Source organism: Canis lupus, chromosome 3 (genome assembly GCF_003254725.2).
Source record: "Canis lupus dingo isolate Sandy chromosome 3, ASM325472v2, whole genome shotgun sequence".
Classification (NCBI taxonomy): Eukaryota; Metazoa; Chordata; class Mammalia; order Carnivora; family Canidae; genus Canis; species Canis lupus.
This window is the reverse complement of record NC_064245.1, coordinates 17,518,163-17,537,965: the sequence shown is the minus strand read 5'-3', so window position 1 is coordinate 17,537,965 and position 19,803 is coordinate 17,518,163. Positions and strand designations below refer to the sequence as shown.

General features: G+C 36.9%; 1 pseudogene; it reads right to left on the bottom strand.

The window, feature by feature from the left end:
* Positions 1–15,326: 15,326 nt before the first annotated feature.
* Positions 15,327–19,591, bottom strand: LOC112654007 (cytochrome c-like; annotated as a pseudogene).
* Positions 19,592–19,803: the final 212 nt, after the last annotated feature.

Here is a 19,803-nt window from a genome sequence, read left to right as displayed (position 1 = left end):
AGCAACGGTAAAAATCATATTAATATATTTTATGTTTATTTAACCTTATGGCAACTTAGTAGACATTTTGGGACCCACTGGACATAAGACCCCATACTAGGCAGTTTAGAGGATGTGTATGCACTCATGAGATGAGAGGCCCATTGTCCATTGTAGATAGGAATTCTGCAGTCTGGTCTTGATTCCTTTAGGAAACTCATTCATTTAACAAGTCTGGAATATTTTCTCCATGTCAGGAGTTCTACCAAATATTTGGTATATACTGGAGTGTAGTTGCAGCCCTCTTGAAACTACATTCAAATCATTATCGGCTTTTATTGAATGTTTACTTATACAATGGTTTACTTATACCTATACTCCAAATAGGTGTAATCTTATTGGATTCTTACACTAACCCTAAAAAGTAGGTACATTTACCACTTTCATTTTATGCATGAGGACTCTTTTGTTTATTAAACAAAAGATAATTAATTTAAATATTTGTTTATTCATGAGAGACACACTGAGAAGCAGAGACATAAGTAGAGGGAGAGGCAGGCTCCCTGTGAGGAGCCCAATGCAGGACTTGATCCCAGGACCCCAGGATCATGCCGTGAGTCAAAGGCAGACACTCAACCGCTGAGCCACCCAGGTGCCCCGTATGCATGAGAGGAATCTTAAGTCTACAGGTGTTGAATGAGGCCTAGGGTAACACAGTGGTAGGACTGGAGTTGAGGCCTAGGTCATTTTATTCTGGAAGTTGCCTGTTTAATCCTACCCAACATTGCCTCTATTATGGGATTGTAGGCATATGACCTTCATGGAACTATATTAGTCATTCAAAATAAATCGCTCTTTAAGGAAGGTGTGGAGGATGGGGTAAACAGGGGCCAGGAAGGGTTTCTTACTATGGAGCAACATGGCTCTCCCAGGAGGTCTTTGTGAAAGCTAGAAAAGGGTAACTCTTTCTTCAGGAAGTGTTCAATTAAAAAGCTTTCTGCAAGAAAAATTTCCATAAAAAATTAGAAAAAATTATAATTGTGACGTGGATGACACATTCTGGAGTTGTGCAGTGTGTAACTGGCACTACCATATGTGGCACCTCTGTCCCCTAATCCTCTGTTATGGGCTGATTCATGGCCTTGCAAAATTCATATTTTGAAATCCCAACTCCTAGTACCTCAGAATATAATGATATCTAAAAACAAGGTTTCTAAAAAGGCAATCAAAATGAGGCTGTTGAGGGGGTGGCCCTAATCTAACCTGACCAGTGTCCTCATAAAAAGAGGCAGAGACATGAGATGTGGCAGGCACAGAGAGAAAAACATGTGAAGAGGCAGCAAGAGATTGCCTTCTGCAAGCCAAAGAGAGTGGCTTCAGAGGAAACCAGTCCTGCTTTTGATCTTGGACTTGCAGTATTCAGGAACTGTGAAAAAAAAATTCTGTTGTTTTAAGGTACCCAATCCGTGGTATTTTATAGCTATGACAGCCCTAGCTTAACATTTTCAATTTACAAAGCTAAAGCGTTGATGCAGATAGTCCATCATGGGCATTCAGGACGCAGCACACACAGTGAGAATGAGAGGTAGGGATGGATGGGAGGGGTATGAGAGAAGCCTCTTTACATGATAGCGAACTCTCAGCATCTTAATAGCTTGATGCTTCTAATTCCACATTCTGTACTCTTCACCTGGTACTGTACTATCTCTCCTTTGTAGCATCAATTACATTTTTATTATGTATTTTTTCATGGAATTATTTGAATAGTCTTTTCTCTCTGTGCTCCATCAGAAGAGATCTTCCTTGTGTCCTTAGTGTTTGCATTGTGAGTGGCACAGACTAACCAATAAATATTTGTTGGGTGCATGAATAAAGGAAGGAAGGAAGGAGTATATCCCTGAACTTGTGAATGTTTTCAGTCAGATTATTAACTGATTAACAGTGATACATACATCCAAGAAAAATGAAAGTATAATAATTATACAGAATAACAATATATTTTTTCCAGTTAAAATGACTAAAATGTACCCAGAAGTAAAACATGGTTTTATTAGAGTACTTTGCTTAAAGGATTTATTTTTATTTGGTGACATACAAACCTGAGGTCTGGACCATTTTCTATCATTAGGAGTCCCATGACTTTTCTTCATGCACCAGGTTCAATACACCAGCCAAATTCTAGCAATTATGTGTTTCCTTCGTAGAATTCCCGAAGAGCATGGATTCAAAAGATAATTCTTTTCTTTCCCCTGTTGGCTATTATGATCATTTATTGAAACCACCAATGTGCAATGCAGCTAGTGGAAAATATCAACTTGGGCCACAGCCATAGTTATGTTCTTTGTATCAACAAACCCCCACACGTTAGTGAAACAATTATTTGATTTATGAGAGTTTGAACTCAAGGGTAGACTAGCTTGATGATTAAACTGATTAAGAATAAAAAAAGAGGTGAAACTTGAAGTTCCTATGCAACACCTTTAGCTGGTCTTTTCAAACTCCTATTTTTTCCATATACCAGTACTAAATATTTTACATGTATTATATTATTTATTTTAATTATTACCAAACTCTGTAAAGTTGGTATAATTATCGGCCCACTTTTTTAGATGAAGTAGTAACTGGCTGAGTGAGCTTAAGCAATTTGCTCAAGGTGACCCAGCAATCACTACAATCCAGACTTTTCCTTCTTTTTGCGCTGGTTACAAAAATATGACATTTATTATAATTTATAAAATAGATAAAGGGTTAAGAACAACATAAAAAAAAAAAAACCCCAAAGCCAGAAAGAGCCATGATTGACATTTTGGTGAATGTCTTTCTATGTTTATTTTCTATGATTGGATGTGTCTTGTAAAATGTTATATTTTTATATAGTCTTTTATAATTGGTTCTTAAATTTTTTAATATTATTTTATTGAGAAGATTTTTACAGCATGTTAGTGATTATATACTATTCTAATTAATTATAGTATATTTAATCAGCCTTTTGGACACACACACATATATATATATTTATACACACACATTTTAAAAAGATTTTATTTATTTGAGAGAGAGCATGAGTGGGGGGAGAAGCAGAGAGAGGGAGGGAGAAGCAGACTCCTCTTTGAGCAGGGAGCCTGACCGGGAGCTCAGTCCCAGGACCGCAAGATCATGACCTGTGCTTCAGGCAGACCCTTAACCAACAGCCATCCGGGCACCTCTTAGCTATATTTTTAGAACTAAAGTTAATGCTTTAAAGGTAAAATTTTCTTTTTTATATTAGTTGTAAAAAATTACTGTAATAAAATGTAAATTGTTAGAATTTATGCTTAGATATAATTTATATTGTCCATCTCTAAATTCTATAGCAAAGATAGTTTTCTCTGAATTCATAGACTTTTTAAGGAAAAATCCCATTTTTCTCTATGTTTACTTACTTTCCTTGATGAACACTGTCTTCCTTAAGAACCCGTGAGTTCCCTAAGAGCTCAAACTAGGCTAAAGAACACAGACCCTGTGGTGGGGTTCCAAGGTGCAAGTAAGCTTGACACATGGGAAATGGCTGCAGAAAAGCAAGATGAGGACTGACTATGGATAGACAAAGTAATGGTTCCATTCTATTATAGAGAGAGGGAAAATATTTTTTTCCCCTTTCTACTCTCTACCATTGTACAATCTTAAAATCACTTTTTTGAACTTTTGGAAAACAAAATTTCTGTAGCAAACCAAAACCATTTGTATAAGGAAAGAGTTGTTAGTTTTGTGTACCTGTAGATAGTGCATTATGGGAAATATTTGAGAAAAATTTTTTGCTTGGAATGGAAATTATTTTCAGCAGGAGCTATCAACTGAAATACTATCCTGCTTGATTTATTTTACCTAATAAGTGATCCTTAATATAGAAAAATAGCTCCAAATGATTTCTATGTTTATTATTATTGAGCATCAATTGTTTTGCTAATTTGAGGTGTGCAGTTTTTTAAAAGCTTTTTTTAAATGATAGTGTGAGATCTACCTCAATATCTCAGACTATGAATTGCCTAGGCAGCACTTTTTTTCCATGGGAATTAATGGAATTTTAGTTTTTAAGGCATTTAAGATATTCATTCTTGGTTCTCAGATCAGATCTTTTGAATCAGAATATCTGAGTAAGCATCACAGGTATTTCTGTGTCACTTTAAAGCTTGAAAAGAAAAAAAAAGAAAAAAAAAAGAAAAAAAAAAGCACTGTTTGAAAACTGTATCTGGGATAGCCATTTTGTTCCTGCATTTGTTCACGTAAACTAGCTGCTGACCACTCAGTCTGTGAGGGGCAGCAGGTCATGTACTAAGGGATATAAGATAGTAAGACATAGTTCTTGGAAGGGCAGAGAGCCTAGGATCGGAAAGTAAGATACATGAGTAAAAATAATAAGTATGATACGAAGTAATATGTTTTGCTGTAAAATGAAGGCAACCAAAAGCTCTAGAACAGCAGGAAAAACTTCTGATGGGGGATCTGTGGGACAGTGAAGCAAGACTTACAAGAGTGGAGGACATCTGAACTGACACCAAAACAAGTGTGTGTGTTTGTGTGTGTGTGTGCACGCGTGTGCATGCACTGGGGCTGGGGGAGACTGTCTTAAAGGGAAAAGAAATGGTGGGGCTCCAGGGCAGGAAAGTGGTCGAGAGCAGGATTCTAGCCAGCATGGCTGGTGCCCAGAAAGGCAGGAGTAAGACTGAGAAGCAGCTTGGGGTGCATTTGGAAGTAGCTTGGAGTATTTGTAGAGCAGAGGAGGGAGAAACCAGAATATTTCTGATAAGAACAATGACCCAATCAAGGCAGAGCTCATACTCAAAGCAGAAGCCACCTGCCAGATGTCTGAAATAGTTGAGGGGCTATGGTCAGGGAGCCAGGTGGGAAGTCAAAACAAAATTAGAGATGAAGCAATGGGAAAAAGAAAGCAGCAGAAAGTTGCAAAAAAAAAAAAAAAAAAAAAAAGTGCTGAAGAGAAAAACAGACCCGAGTTGGTATTTAATTAGATATAGTGGGGGTGGGTGAGGAATGAGGCAGGATGACTCATGTTTGGAGCCTGAGAGAACAAGTGTACCCTTAACAAACAAGGAAGTCAGCAGAAACTGGTTCTTGGGGAAGTTTAATTTTAACTTTGAGGTGCTTCCAGGGGATCCAAATTTAATCCCTTTGTTGGATCCTTTATTACAGGGAATAACAGACAAGTCCATTCCATTACCAGAGACACATGCTGTTAACCATTATCACCTACTTCACTGTTTCCAGTGAGCTTTCTACCCTCTCCCCAAGGATTCTCTAACTTCTAGCATAAGTGTTGTCAGGTCTCTTCTATACGTTAGATTCAAGAGACTGAAGGATCTGCAAGGCAAGTAAACATTTTTCCTTGTTAATTTTGATTACTACTCCTACTAAAATGTCAGTGGCTCACTATGGCAACCCACAATGGTTCTCCTCACTAGGTCCTACCAATGATGCCTTCCATACTTGCAGTAAAACCATGGAAGAAGGACAGAGTGAGTCATGGAGAAAGAATATTCCATCTTACTACCCCAGTGGAATTGGAATTCTGGGAGAGGTCAGGGTTAGAAAGAGGTTGATAATTTGGGAATTATTTACATGGAATTGAGTGGGAAAGCAGTGAAGCAGTTTATTTTCTGAGTGTATGCTTTAGCAAGTTTTGTTTTGCAATGCGTATTTTGTTGGTGGCTGGCTGTGTCTTCTAAAATAGATCCTACTGTACTAGGGCACTGTGAGTCATTCCACATTGTTTTCCTCAGCTCTACTCTGGATTTGTCCCTCATCAACTTCCTCTTCTATCTAACTATTTGCCAGTGTTTCTGTCTAAGCATTTCTCCTGTCTCCACTAAGGTCAGAGAAAAGGGAAAGAAACCGAAATCGTACCATCAGCCAGGGTTTATGTAGTTATCTGGTATGTTCTCAGCATCATGCTGGATGCTTCAGTCACATCGTATGAGTGATTGGAGTTAGATAAGAAAAGGTTTACTTTATATGACAATGATTAAAAGTTTGAATTATCAAGAGAGGCCATATATTCTAAACATGGAAGAAACGATTAGGTTGCTGCCAGGTAATTGATAATGAAATGCAAGCTCTTAGAGGTTCTTGAGATAGTAGGGATACATTTTCAGTTATATTTCTTTCTGACATAAGGCTCAATTATTTTTCACTTTTCTCCACACCTGTATAAGAGAACCCTGTATCATTGTGCTTGTGACTCTTTTTATATACAATTACTTTTATCTGCCACATCTTCGATATTGGCTTGTACATTAGCCATTGAAAGGTGAATTTCCATTCTTCCACATAAAGCTTTTTTCAGTCATTGTAGAAATAAAATATATATTATAATCAGCATCATATTCTTTAAATGAGAATGATAAGTAATATTCTTTCTTTATACAGCAAATATTATGGAAATGACAAAACCTTTTTATGTACGTTAAGAGAGAAAGAGGAAATAGTGTTTTAATTCAGCAGGAGGTATTTTTGTTTTGCATAATTAAGACATTTCTAATTTAGGGAATAGTGGTAGGTTAAAGTTCAGGGGATTCAAAGAAGGACTAATGTAATGTATTTTCTCTTTCTCTCTTTTTTTTTTTTTTTTTAAGATTTCTATCAATAGACCAAAAGAAGACCTCTGTAGGATGTTTGGGTTCAGGTGAGGCTAATTCCAGGCAAGTCTGCTGTACACAATCACAGTCTTACTTCCCTTTGTCTGGGGCCCCAGCTCCTTAGTGCAGAGTTCTTGCCTGCCTCCCTCTAACACTGTCCCCTTTGAAAGCTCCTACCCCAACCTTGGACCCTGCTGTTTTCCTTGGTGGCTCTGATGGAAGGCATCGAAGCACTTGGTATATGCTGGTCATGGGGGATGTATTTTGGGGCAGTATTTTTCCTCCTAATCATCTCTGTTCTAACTATTCTCTGGGTGCAGCATTAGTCTAATTATAGCAAAGCTAAACAAGGTGACCTTTAGCCCAGGAACTTTTTCAGTTTCATTATATTTTGAGAGAGAAGAGTTTTTCAAATAATCTCCCTGCTTATTGGTTTTCATCCTGCTTTGTGGGAAGCATCTAGTTAATTGATTGATCATGTGATTTTACTTTTGGCAAAATAGTGGGCAAGTTGTCTCTAAGCCGATTCTCCTATCTAAAAGTAAAACTAACCACACTTCAATTCTAGGTTTATTCTAAGGATTAAATAAGATCATGCATAATACAGAGAACATATATTTGATAAAAGAATCAATTAAATTCAATTTATCACCAGTATTGTGATGTGCTTAACTTCACTGTTAATTCTGAATTTCAGAGTTTTGAGAATGGCACACATAATTTTATATTAGCTTATTATAATAGCAGCCACTTATTGAGTGCTTACTACCTGTGAACCTCTGTGTTAAACACTTAATATTAACTGGTTTAATTCTGACTACAACATCAGGAAGTATGTTCCATTATCTCTATTTTATGGAACTTGGATGGAAGTAACTTGCCTAATGGCAGCCTGTTAAAGTACTGTACTCCTGATAATACTATACTACCTTCTTGTGACCCTCTTCTAAATACTGTTGTCATATTTTGAAAGCACAGTGCACAAACTTGAACAATGATTCTCTGTTGATTATGAGTTTGACTGTGAGGCAGGAAATGTTGCAATTGAATGGAAAGAACTTGTGTACTTGGAACTCTATGATAAGGTATATCATGGATTGAGGCCTCTGTGGACAGCTTTCTTCCTTTCTAGAAAATTAGCCAAGAACCTGAGCTCTGGAATCATATTTTCTGGGTTGTAGCCCGGCTCTGCTACTTAGTAGCTTTGTGATCTAGGGCAGGTTCAGCTCTCTGAGCCTGAGTTCCCTTATCTATCAAATGGGGATATTACCTGCCTCAAGGAGTTGTTGTGAGGATGAAATGAGTTAATACATGTGGATTCTTTAAAGTAGTGGCTGACACTTGGGAAGCACTATTAGATATTATTAGTGTTTCTATGTCCTTCACTTTGTATCTCTCTTCTAGCTGTCTTCATTTGTACATCATTGCACTCTTGCTAAGAAAGGCATAAATTTACTTAAAGATGTTGTGATACCTGTCCCCCGGATCATATTCTGCTTTCATCATTTCGAGCATATTTTAATAGAGGGAAAAGTTGCTTATTACCTTTGATTTTTTTCTATCTTATTACTGCTTAAGAATTAATAGGATCAATACTCTAGGTGTTTTAATTCTGACTTCATGTTTATAAAATTGAAATCTGTTAAAAATTAATATTAACAGAAGCTAAATATATGGAGTAAAACCTATTGGCCTTCTCTTTGGTCATAATTTCAGATTAGAAATAAAAGTGAACTTAAAGCATATGACCGGATAGTTTTTTCTTTTTTTATGCAATCATTGGCTATGAGGTACATTGGATAGGTGTCTTACTTAGCCTTTTTGCCCAGCTCAAGGAAGAGTTAATAAAGTAAAGTTATGTAAAGTGCACTGAATTCCTCAAGAGAGAAGTGTTATATTAATACCTGCCTCACAGTGATGTTCTCAGACTTAATGATAGAAAGTTGGTAAATTGCCTTGGTACTCCCAGTAACATCCTGATGAAGCATCATTTCGTTTTATTGCAAAGAGCTCTAACTTACACAGAATGCAAGTTAAGGGGGGGATAATATCCCAGTCCTTATTTTACAATCAGAAGTACATAAAATAAAAAGAAAACATTTTGTTCCAGTTGTGAGTGATAGAGTTGATCATTTTTATATTTTCCTTCTCTATTACTTTCGGGAGAGGGGCGGAATTTATAATGCACAGTTTAGTCATTAAAATATGTAATGGCAGGAATAGCGATCATGATACAGAGACCTTTAAGGACACTATTATTCAAACATTTAAAAATTAAATTCCAGTTTTAAAAGAGTCAAACCCCGTTTTATATGATTCTATTAAGTTTGGCATTTTTGAGACATGTCTTAAATCAATACCGGTAATACTTACAAACATCAGTAGAGAGAATAGTATTGTACACATATTCTTGCTGTAGGGTACATTTTAAATGTCTAAACACTAATCAATATAGAGAAATTAAGTATTGACTAAAATAGCTTTATAATAAGTAATTATTGGTTTGCTCTTTTAGAAATTAGACATTTTCACTTTGGGAATAAAGAGTAAATTTACTGTCATGAAATTAAAGTGTTTTTGACCTTTTTGTACAACTTTCCTCTCTCTATGAAATGATTAGGTTTAAATATGATTGCACAGCTGTATTATGTTTCAAGCATCAATTTTTAATTATTATAAGGTCAATGTTAGAACAAATGTGATTAGTACAGTACCTCAGTGCACTTATTTACTTTCCGCTCAAAAACCACCCTGTGTTTACTAAAACCAACCTGTACATCTCTCTGCTGATATGACTAATTAGATTTATGTCAAATCCTTTATTTTCTTCTCTAGTGTTCATCCTATGTATGTAATTATGTTGATTCTTTCAATTTTAAAAAATATAAATTGCTTGACTTATCTCTTCCCTTCAAATAGATAGGACAGTTATTTTCCTATGTGTGTGTAGGTGTCTCTGTGTGTATAACCCTATATATTAATAACTGCACAGTTCTCCTGCCTTTGTATAATATGAAGTCTTAGTCAGCTTGGGCTGCTATAACAGGATATCATAGACTGGGTGGCTGAATGACAAGCATTATCTCTCACAGTTCTGGAGGCTGGGAAGTCCAGAGCAAGGCATCAGCCAATGTGGTGTGTGGTCAGAGTCCTCTTCCTGGTTTGCAGATAGCTGTCTTCTGGTTATGTCTTTACATGGCCTTTGCTTGGTGGGTACCCATGGGAAGACACAGAGGGAGCTCTTCTTCTATGAGCATTAATTCTATTATGAGAACACTCATGACCTCATCTAAACTTAATTACCGGGAATCCCTGGGTGGCTCAGCTGTTTGGCACCTGCCTTCGGCCCAGGGCGTGATTCTGGAGACCTGGGATCGAGTCCCACGTCAGGCTCCCTGTGTGGAGCCTGCTTCCCCCTCTGCCTGTGTCTCTGCCTCTCTCTCTCTCTCTCTCTGTCTTTCATGAATAAATAAATAAAAACTTAAAAAAAAATAAAAAAATAAACTTAATTACCTCCCAAAGGTCCCACCTCCAAATATCAGCCCATCTAAAGCCCATCTAAAGAGAAAAGGGGTTTCCTTTCCAAGTATGGGTTTACATGTTTGTAGAGATTTCTTTTATTTTCTTATTGCTCCAAGTGACTTTGGATTTAGCTCTTTAAATGAAAAGATATGGCATATGAAAACAACAGAATAATACATGATCTACATAGTAGTCATTAAAATTCCTTACATGTTCAACATGAATAGTAATTCAGGTTTTAACAAAAAGGTAGTTTTTAAATTCTTAACTGTTTCTTTGTATTTCATTTCTGTTGATAGATTATTTATATTTTAAAAATAAAAAGTCCCCATTTGTTGTATTTAGTAAATGAAGCAGTTTAAGATTTCCTACAAACCAGAACCAACAGGGGGATCCCTGGGTGGCTTAATGGTTTGGTGCCTGCCTTTGGCCCAGGGCACGATCCTGGAGTCCCGGGATCGAGTTCCGTGTCGGGCTCCCAGCATGGAGCCTGCTTCTCCCTCTGCCTGTCTCTCTCTCTCTCTCTCTCTCTCTCTCTCTCTATCATGAATAAATAAATAGATAAATCTTAAAAAAAAAAAAAAAACAGAACCAACAGGCCAGATATTCCATCCTCAGGGCTTGGTGAATGAATGGTCAGATACTGGTTGGGCTCCACTGGGGATCTTCAGATGCAGTAGCGAAGAATAGGTCATTGCTTGGCTTATGACAAGTGGTAAAGGGGCTGGGGAGGGGGGGCAATGACTCATTAGTAGTGTTGATGAGAGTGGGCTATAAAGAAGGTAAGCCTTGCCTTTAATTCCTTCATGCTTCTTCAGTCAATTGAGTAGGGGCAAAATAAACATTTATAGGGGTTATAAGAACTTCTGTGTTGGTTGATGCGGTTTTAGCTGCCATTTCCTTCTCATCCACTATGTTATTTTTGAGTCACATATTCTGCAAATAGTTGCCTTTAAAAAGAAACACGTAGGGTGTTCTTGTTGAGAAATTTCAAGGCCTAATAATTAGGGTTGGATGATGGAAATCCAGGCACTGAAACAAGGAGTTAGGAGGCATTTTGGGATTGGATGGTTTTCTCAAACTTCTTAAATTGTGTTTCTCAAGAGTAAGCTTGTTCTCCGTAGTTTTGTGAGCCACTTATTCTCTTACTCCAGCTCTTCTGCTGCCTCCACTCTCCCTATCTACATACCAAAATATTGTGAATAATGCCCTATGAACATTGCTAAAGAAATTCTTTTTCTTTTAAGCATGACATAATGAAAACAAGCAAAAGATTTGTTATCATACACTGATGTAGAAGATCATGAACATATAATTTGGTAGAATGTAAAAGCCACGGAAATATTGCTTAGCAAGGTTAAAATCAGGCTTTATTCCTCTCAGCCAAGGAACTTGGGCAAAAACTTTTTGAACCAGGAAATGTCACTGTTTTTAGAGATCACACATGCGGTGCAGCAATTATATGATGCCTTTCTCAGTTACCTTCATTGACCCACTTTCCCCAGACATACTTAAAACACTTTAAAAGACAGGAGGACCAACTATGGTACTTCATTTTCAGTCTCTGACTACCTTTAGATTTGCTTTCTATTTCAAGACTGTACTAATTTTCATCCTGGTTTTGAACATATACTAATTTGTATGAATTACACATTTAGAGCAGATTATACTGTGTTCAGTTTGGTGGTCAGAGGAGTCTACTATAGAGTGTGTGAATATGGGCTTCCAAATGGAGGTGCAACAGTATCCTATTGCTGTATATTTCTCAGTAAAATAAAATCCATGTATTAATTATTCAACTTAGTTTGGCTAGATATTCAATATTAGTTGTAATTCGTTTGTCAATCTCTTCCTTTTTGCTATGGTACAGGGTACTCAGGTGGCTTACATAATCCAAAAAAAGTAGGAAAGGGCTTTTGGATATCAGGGTTTTTTTTTTTTTTGCCATTGTGATAGATGCTCAGGGTACAAACTTTGATGGCCAATTTGGAGGGCGGAACTCCACTCTCTCTAAGTAAAACTGGGACAGAGAATTTTTCCAAAGCTTTGGTTTTTAAAAGACTGTTGGAAAATGAAGTTTTTGAACAGCCTGGAGCCATTTTACCCAGCTGATTATATTTGCCCCTCTCTAGCATGATGAAACACTTTCATAAAGACACATAAATAGCCAATTATCCTTTGAAAACATGATCAATCACATGAGGAAAATGAAAATACTATAATGAGGACACATTTTATGCCCCTGGATAGCAAAAATGAAGCATTACAACTATAACAAGTAATGGTGAAGAGAGGGAGAAATGGAACAGAGAATCTGTCGTTGAGAGTATAGTAAGATGCAACAATGAACAATAGTCATATTTTGCTGTGTTAGACATTACTCTGAATTGTGAGAAAACCTTTGATGGCTATGAGGCTGCAAGGTAGAGTGACCAACTTGTCTTGACTTGTTGGGAACTTTTCTGGTTTAAAACTGAACATCCTTTGTCCCAGAAATTTTCTTAGCTCCAGGCAAATTGGGATAGTTTAGTCATCCTAGGGCCATGGAAAATATAGGGGGACCCTTAAGAGATTCAGGGCAGCAGCTATTTCTTACGTGTGGAATTATTTCAATATTTAAAAAACTGGTGAATCTATACCTGTGTATACCAGCTGAAAAATAGACACCCATTTCGGAAGATATTTTGATGTTATCATATGGAGTTTATCAATATACAGTTTCCCTATGACCCCCAAATTCATCTCTATGACGTATAGATTAGAGCAACTCCTGAACATGTGTGGTGGGAGATGTATACCAGCATTTCATAGTTGTGTTGTCTATACTAACAAAAAATTGGGAACAACTTGAACATTCTGCAGCAAAACATGAGATTATTAAAGATAACTATATTGTGTTTTTCATACAATGGGATACTATGAAGGAATAAAAATGAGGGGACCACAGCTATGAGTTCACCTCAAATATACTGAGCCAAAGAAATAAGTTGAAAATACATGGGATATTGTTCACTTATATGAAGTTTACCACCTCACACCAGTGAGAATGGGGAAAATTAACAAGGCAGGAAACAACAAATGTTGGAGAGGATGTGGAGAAAAGGGAACCCTCTTGCACTGTTGGTGGGAATGTGAACTGGTGCAGCCACTCTGGAAAACTGTGTGGAGGTTCCTCAAAGAGTTAAAAATAGATATGCCCTATGACCCAGCAATTGCACTGCTGGGGATTTACCCCAAAGATACAGATGCAGTGAAACGCCGGGATACCTGCACCCCGATGTTATAGCAGCAATGTCCACAATAGCCAAACTGTGGAAGGAGCCTCGGTGTCCATTGAAAGATGAATGGATAAAGAAGATGTGGTCTATGTATACAATGGAATATTCCTCAGCCATTAGAAATGACAAATACCCACATTTGCTTCAACGTGGATGGAACTGGAGGGTATTATGCTGAGTGAAATAAGTCAATTGGAGAAGGACAAACATTATATGGTCTCATTCATTTGGGTATATAAAAATAGTGAAAGGGAATAAAGGGGAAAGGAGAAAAAATAAGTGGGAAATATCAGAAAGGGAGACAGAACATGAGAGACTCCTCACTCTGGGAAATGAACAAGGGGTAATGGAAAGGGAGGTGGGCGGGGGGTTGGTGTGATTGGGTGACGGGCACTGAGGGAGGCACTTGATGGGATGAGCACTAGGTGTTATGCTATATGTTGGCAAATTGAACTCCAATTAAAAAATTAAAAAGAATAAAAAAGATTAAGTTTAAAGTAGGCAAAAAGAAAATGATATTTTTAAAGGGAAACAACAGGGGCAACTGGGTGGCTCAGTCAGTTAAGCCTCTGCCTCTGGCTCAGGTCATGGTCCCAGGGTCCTAGCGTCAAGCCCCACATCAGGTTCCTAGTTCAGCCAGGAGCCTGCTTCTCTCTTTTCTACTCCCTCTGCTTGTGTTCTCGCTCTCTGTCAAATAAATAAATAAAATCTTTTTTTTAAAAAAGGAAAAGGCAAACAAACATTCAACATTGTAAAGAAAAGCAGGTGGATAAAAAAGTAAAAAATTCATGGCAGTGATTCCCTGTGGGATAAGGAAGGGGCTCACAAAAGGCTTTGAAGATGTTGAAATGTTCTAATTCTTCAGCTAACTAGTGATATGTGGTTGTTTTATTTATTATTTTCACCTAGCATACATTATACACACACGTAAAATACTTGACAAAAATTTTGAAAATTCCAAAAAGTTAAATTGTGGGGGTCTCTAAAAATTACATTTGTATGTTTTTTTTAAAATATTTTTATTTAGTTATTCATGAGAGACACACACACACACACAGAGGCAGAGAGAGACATAGGCAGAGAAAGAAGCAGGCTCCATACAGGAGCCTGACGTGGGACTCGATCCCAGGACTACAGGATTACGCCCTGGGCCAAAGGCAGGTGCTAAACTGCCGAGCCACCCAGGGATCCCCACATTTGTATGTTTTATGTCCTTTCAAGGGATCTGGGAAACTTATCACGTAACAAATATTTTTTACTGTGTATTAGTTATGTAATGTTGAATAAACTCAAATCTCTGCCTTCAAAGGGCATAAATTTTAGTGGAGAAGAACAATAAGCTTCTACATAAATATATAAATAGGTAGGTACAATATGTATGTTATAAAATATCAGGTTGAGATCAGAATTGGAAAGCAATAAAAGACAAAGTAAGAAGAGAGAAGGTGATGGTGGGGTGTCAGAGTCGATTTTTTGAGTAATCAGGAAGGCTTTCAGAAGCTCATGACATGTGATTAGAGTCTTGGATGAGGTGTGGAATCAGACATGTGAATATTTGGGGGAAGAACATTCTAGGTAGAGGGAAGAGCCACTAACTTACCTCCCAAAGGCCACTCCAAAACCTTCCCCCTCATCTGGGCACTGTGTACAAAAAAAGAGGAGTCTCTGTCCCTCATACATCCCAAATACCTTTTATTTCTCAAGACTTAGAGAAGTTATCCTTTTGCTTCCATATAGGGCCAATAATCCTAGGCCCCTCACCAGAGTCTATGGCCTCTGTAAGCAGAAGCATTTCCAAATAGAGCCCTGTTAATTTCCCCCTGTGGCAAGAGAGTCTCCAAACCTCTAGGAGTCCAGGGTACGTTTGCTGTCTAGGAGGTAGTTGAGAACAACATCTCTCATTCTTTTGGGTCTTTAAAGAAGCAAGAAGAAAACAAATGATGATTGTAATAGATTATCTTGCTATGTTATGCATGATAAAATGTTTTGAAGTCCGATTGACAATAGTGTCTATGAAAGCTGCAGAATCAGTCTTCAAAAAGGCCCAGCATAGGTTTTCTAATTTTAGAGTATGAAAGTATTTTTACATGAGAAGGTTTTGCATGGTCAACTTATATGATCATCTTTAGCTATGGGTAATAGAGATCCTGGCATAATGAACAGATGCATAATGATGTCAAACCACTCAGCTTCTCTGAGTGTTAGTCTCTCATCTGCTCTTACCTGAAATGGTTATTGTGTAGATTAAATAAATTAATGAATATGACTTCTGCAGTAAAGTTAAGAATAGTCATTGTAGCTGATGTGACCTCTGCAGTAAAGGTAAGAATAGTCATTTGGAATTCAAAACATTTTTTTTTAATGGTCTATGATTTTGTTTTTAATTATCTTAAGCTTTATCACGTAAGTTACAAATCTGTGCTGGTGATATATCTCCTCTACTTCAATCCTTCTAAGGAGTTGGCAAAAGTACCATCGTTACCAATCATACATATATGGTAATTCTAAAGTTGTGTTTTTGAATAGCTGTTTAAAAGACAATCCTGAATTATAACTTAGTCTGACTTAGTAAAGAATAAATAAATTTGCTACTATATCTTGTCACACTGAATTTTAAAAGCATCTGACCTTATAGATCATATATAAAATGTGAGAAGTGTTAAATATTCTTTATTTAGTATTATACATAAGCCAAGCAAAAATACCTTTCATTAAGCAAAAGGCAATATATTAAATGCAAGGAATTTTAATTAATTTGGCATATTTAAGACCAAAAAGATAAAGTGGACAGTGCCAGCTTATCATCAGTTCTTGTGTTTAATAGGGTAATGAACATGACTTGAAACACAGCTAAGTCTTGCTGTTCTATGGACAGTGACCCTTCACTATTTTCTCAATATTTAAACATATTAATATAACCAATTATATATAACTTTAAATATAAAACCAATCTCCTGCTGATTTAGAGCTGGCATTTGCTATCTCTGTGAAAAGCTGAACATTACTAATCAATTCCAATCATGTGGTTAGAAAGGGAAAACAGTGATAACACTTGCTGAACCAGACTTACTATAAAAGTTCCAAAAGATAGTCATACTCACTTCACCAGAAGCCAATATTATTTCAATCAGGACTGTCCAAAAGAAATAGTCTATCAGCCATTCATGGTCTGAATTCTGATGTATGAAATCAATTTAAATATAGTATACATAAAAGAAGTCATGAAACATTTTTGTTTTGTAATAGATAAGGCAGTGGCCAACTATTGCTCCTTAGTAGCTTTTTTGAGATAAGCTATCAAGTCTGTGCTTTCCCCTGCCTTAATGCCAGTGAAGATCACTTTTGTTTTAGGGATGTACTTCTTGGAATTCTCCAAATACTTCATTGATATCTTCTCTCCCCAGGTGATGTCTTTGTTCTTGTTTGCATCCATGTAAGAAAATCCAGGGGCCTAACCTGCCTTTTGTCCAAATAAACCATGAGGAATTGGCCCAGTCTTGTGCTTGTCTCCCTTTCCCACAGTATGGTACTGGGCATACTTATGAACAGAAATCTTCTTGCCTTCTCAACATCACTCATCTTAAAATCACTCTTTCATCGCACATGAAAGTTGCTGACTCGCAAGCCAGACGTCCTACCCAAGACAAATTTAATTTTAAATTCTGGTTCTACTACTTAATAGATGTGGCTAAGTTTCTTTTCTGAGTCTTGAGTTCCTCATTTGGAAGCTGAGAATTCATTCAAAAATTTTGGTAGCTTACTTAACTAGACTCTGTGTTGAGTGTTAGAAAATAATAATAATGGGAGGGGTGCCTGGGTGACTCAGTGGGGTAAGCGTCTGCCTTTGGTTCAGATGGTGATCCAGGGGTGGTGGGATTGAGCCTCCACTGAGTGGGGAGTCTGTTTCTTCTTCTCCCTGTTTCCCTACCCCTGCTTATGCACACTCTCTCTCAAAATAATAAATAAAATCTTAAAAAAAGAAAATAATAATAATAATGGTAATAATACTCATTATGAATTCAACAGTTTGGAGGAATAAATAACTTACAACATCAGCTGCATTGTTTGGTTCATAGTGAGTGGAAGTAATTATTATTAATATCTGAGTATTAATATTTGTATCTTCTGTTCAGAACTCTAGACTTGTATATTCAACTGCCCACTTGCTATCTTGGTTTGGATATATTCTAGATATTTGAAATTTAACACATCAAAATAGACCCATTTTTTCCCTTATTTTCCTGCCATCTTCCTTATCTCAGTAAATAGCAAAATCATCCTTTAATTTGCTTAATCACCCTTGATCTCTTGTTTTCTCTCACATGCTATATCCAGTTTTGTTGACACACTCACCACCATTTTGTAAATAACAAGAGGCTTAAAGAGCTTAAATAATGTGTACATGATCTCACAGCTCGTAAAATAAGTGTGGGCATCAGGATTATGGTTCAAGTCTTCTAGTTTCTAGCCCATTGCTATTTTATTTTACTATTATACTTTTTATTAAACTATTTTATGGTATCAGGGCATAAGTAATGATTCTTCTTTATCAGCTTGGTTTTTCAATGAATTAGTACATGTTGATTTAATGCTCATAATAACTATCTCTTGCAAATACCAGCATCTGTAAGTGTGGCCAGAAAATTATGAAGTACTATTTTAAAGAAAGCTATTTGTTTCTGAGAATCTAATTTTAACAGGAGGACAAAAGGACATTTATATTCTCAAATAAATAGAGCACCGATGGAAAGCAAGATTTTGATGAACTTACACTAGGAGATACTATCATACAAAACTGATGGCATCTTTCAGAAACTGTTAAAAGCCACAACAAAAGCAATAGAGGGAATTAGAAGTCTCTTCAAATATCTACCCTGCCTACTCCTGAGGAAATCTCCAGGACAATAGGAATGGTAACTAGTTTTTCAAGAGAAATCAATACTCTTCTTTGTTAACAAACATTAATGAGAAACATAGGGGAAAAAGAGTAAGGTGGAGAGAGAAAAGCCAAAGAGAACTTATTTTTTTTTTTTAAAGATTTTATTTATTTATTCATAGAGACACAGCTAGAGAGAGAGAGGCAGAGACACAAAGGGAGAAGCAGGCTCCATGCAGGGAGCCTGACGTGGGACTCGATCCCAGGTCTCCAGGATCACGCCCTGGGCTGCAGGCGGCGCTTAACTGCTGCGCCACCGGGGCTGCCCCAAAGAGAACTTATTTATGCAGATTTAAAGAATGCTGAGTATAATAGTTATTAATTGCAGTAAAAAGGCACTAATTAGATTTGCATTTAGTGTTGAAGGCAGCAACCTTCTCTGTGATTTCTCAAACTCATATTTATATGAAAATATGGTCACCCAAGAAAATGATTTGATTAAAACTCTTCACTTTCGACATTGGTAATTACCACAATATTTTTTTTATTGCAGTCTCTTTGAATATTAGTTATCTATTTAATTTTATGATGCCTGTCACTGACATACCTAACTGCTAGAAGTTGATATGGAAATACACTTATCATGAGTGCTTACTGATGTGTGAATTAAACATTGGTATAAAAGATGCTTCTCACAGTCATGGAAATGTTAATTAGATTGGCAAGTAGAAAAACAATTCTTTTGAGCAAATTTTAATATAAGCAGCTAGAATAAATATATTACACATAAGGGTATTCTGATTCATGTATTTTGGAAAGGAGGACAAATGACTTTGGCAGGTTCCCTCTCCAAGTCATCAAATAGGCGTCTGTTTTTCTAATTAAGTATTTTGACACAACTTTGAACGTAACAAGGTAATATGAAAAGATTATAGGAAGATAAATGATAAGGCACAGCATGATGAAGCTGCCAAAAAGTATATTTTTTGACTATTTAAAAATTATGCTGTAAAGAAAGGAGAGGGATGCCTAGGGGGCCCAGTGTTTGAGCATCTGCCTTTGGTTCAGGTCATGATCCTGGGGTCCCATGGGGACCCTGCTTCTCCCGCTGCCTATGTCTCTGCCTCTCTTTCTGTGTCTCTCATCAATAAAAAAATAAAAAAATAAAATCTTAAAAATAAAACCCAACCAAAAACGGGAAGAAGTGGTAGTCCTGCTGTATTTCCTGTTGGTGGGAGCACATATGGATGATTGTCTTCACCAGTGAGGGCTGTGTCTTTGGGGAGAGGAAGAGAATGACAAACCATGGGAGAGGATTTGAAGACAAGATAATGAAGTCAGTTCTGAAAGTCATGAGATTATTTCATCTAGAGAAATAAAGGCATAGATAGATATATTAGTCCCCTTTATAATTTTTTTTTTCTAAAAAAGAAGCTTTGGTTAGCAGGTTTCACTGCTATACTGGTTAGTAAATATTTTAAATTTTGCCACTGCCTCTGCCTCAAGTGTGTCAGAGGCC